Here is a 2789-nt window from a genome sequence, read left to right on the forward strand (position 1 = left end):
TTCTGCTTATTCTACTATAGGTTTTAGCGAAAGCTAAGTGTGCTGCAAAAGGTGTGTCATGGTAGGTTTTCATGACTTTCGTTCTTAGTTTAGTTGGTACTACTATTTGTAAAGTCCTACCGTCTTTAATTTTTCTACAAAGAATATCTGAATCTATCGTATATGTTACTTTACTACGTAAGTTATTGATTTCGGGATCTTTTTTTTGTTCACTAATTATATGATCTATATCCCAAATTACTTCTGATTCATTTTCATGTTCGTATTGTGCTTCATTTATCTGATTGATCGTTTGTTTTTCGACAGTTTGTTACTTTCTACTCTAATTCTACTTAGAGCGTCCACATTAGAATGTTTTTTACCTGGTCTATGTATTATCTCAAAGTCATAATCCTGTAATAGTAATGACCATCTAGCTAATCTAGACGAAGGGTCTTTTAATGTCATTAACCATTTTAAAGGCGCATGATCTGTAATAATGGTAAACTTTCGGCCATATAAATAACAACGAAAAGTTTTAATTCCATGTACTGCAGCCAAGCACTCTTGTTCTGTAACTGAGTAGTTTATTTCGGCTTTTCCTAACTGTCTACTTTGATAAGCTATAGGATGTTCTTTACCATTTTCATCTAACTGTGATAATACTGCACCTATAGCGAAACCTGAAGCATCTGTGCTTAATATAAATTCTTTACTAGAATCTGGGTAGCTTAATATTGGTGCTTTTAATAAAGCTTCTCTCAGATTTTCGAATGCTTCCTGTCTTTTATCTGTCCACTGAAATTTTGTTTCTTTCTTAGTTAACTCAGTTAGGGGTTTTGCTAATAAAGCAAAATGTGGTATAAATCTTCTATAGAATCCTACAAATCCTAGAAATGCACGCATATCTTTTACGGATTTAGGTACTGGATAATTTCTACAAACTTCTAACTTTTTAGGATCGGGTTTTACACCATCTGCGGTTACTATATGACCCAAGTATTCTACTTCATTCTTCAGAAACTGACATTTACTTGGTTTAAGTTTTAAGTTTGCTTTTCTTAATCTATCAAATACATGCCTCAACCTTTCTAAGTGTTCTTCAAAACTTGCAGCGAACACTATAACATCGTCTAAGTAACAGAAACATTCGGAATCTTGCAAGCCTGATAATACAACATCCATTAATCTCTGGAATGTTGATGGGGCATTGCATAAACCGAAAGGCATTCTGTTAAACTGGTATTTACCTGAAGGTAAAACGAAAGCGATTTTATCTTTATCTTTTTCCTCTATTTCTACTTGCCAATATCCACTTTGTAAATCCATAGATGAAAAGTATTTACTTTTACCTAACCTATCTAAAGTTTCTTGGATATTCGGTAACGGGTAAACGTCTTTGACTGTTACTCCGTTTACTTTACGAAAATCCACACAGAACCTTAATTTGCCGTCCTTTTTAGGAACTAATACCACTGGAGATGCATAGGGACTACTACTGTCCTCTATTACACCTTGTTCAAGCATTTCTTTTACACATTCTTTTAATTCAACCCTGTGCTTTTTGGGTACTCTATAAGGTCTCTGTGCTATAGGTTTATTATTGTTTAACACTATCTTATGTTTTACTTTATTTGTGCAACCGTTAAAATCGTTTTCTCCTACAAATATATATCAATATTCTTCTATCAAACAGGTTTATCAAACTTTGCATATGTTTTCGTTCTATTTTCCCTAAGATAGAATCCCAGTCTATCTTACTTGGTTGTGTTCGTTTATTACCATTATTAGCGTGATGTTGCCCTATCACAGCTAACTGTTCTCCACTGCTAGCCTTACCTACTACTATGTTCTTAGGTAGTATTACTTTTTCTTTATTTATATTTAAAACTTTTATAGGTACTGTGTCTCTTTTAGATACTTTACTAACACTAGCAGCTATGTAAACTCCTGCTTCTTCTATTTCTATAGGTTCTACTAACACTTCTTCGTTAAACTTAAAGTCATTTACTTTAGCTTCAATTATGAATTGACTTCTCGCAGGTACTTCAGTTATTTTAACTAACCTTACAGGAACTCGTTCTTTCAAACACTCCTGTTGGGATGCTCTGTTGCTTATGTTAGGCATAAATGTAGAGTCATCTGAGGGGTTTGAATTACTATTATTCTGTTTTATAAGTTTATGTTTATTCATTAACTTATTCTGCCTTACTTTACTATCACTCACCTTATCTTTATGACTTCTGCTAGGTTTAACATTTTTCTGTGTAGTCCTATTCTCTAGCTTTCATTTTGAACTTTCTTTAAGACACTTCTTATTCTTACTCCTCCGACTTAGTCGTGTGTCACTACACTTTAAGAAGTCAGTGCTGTCGTTCTGGGATGGTTGATTCTTAGCCTTGCTAGTACAAGTGTTAGGCGTCTGACTGTTAGTCAGTGGGAAGGTATCATGTGTCGTAACTGTCGCACATAAGTTTGAAAGTTCGCAACCTTCAAAACTTAAGATCTCTGTTTCTATGCGTAGCTTACTTTGGGTTAGAGATATTTCAGTGTCGTAAGTTCTTAAGAAATCTTGCCCTATAATACCATTTGTGTCTAAGTCTATCTGCTTACAGATGTAAAATGAATTACTTAGCTCTAGGTTTCCTACTTTTAATTGCATGTTATATCTACCTAACGTTTTAACAGGATGTCCTGTTATAGATGTTAAAATACTTCTGGAAACTTCTTTTCAAGCATTATCTAACAATGTCGGATTTCTATCTACTAGTTCAGAACTTAGTAGAAACGATCGAGCACCTGTATCAACC

The sequence above is a fragment of the Limulus polyphemus genome, unplaced genomic scaffold (assembly GCF_000517525.1).
Source record: "Limulus polyphemus unplaced genomic scaffold, Limulus_polyphemus-2.1.2 Scaffold2566, whole genome shotgun sequence".
Taxonomy (NCBI): domain Eukaryota; kingdom Metazoa; phylum Arthropoda; class Merostomata; order Xiphosura; family Limulidae; genus Limulus; species Limulus polyphemus.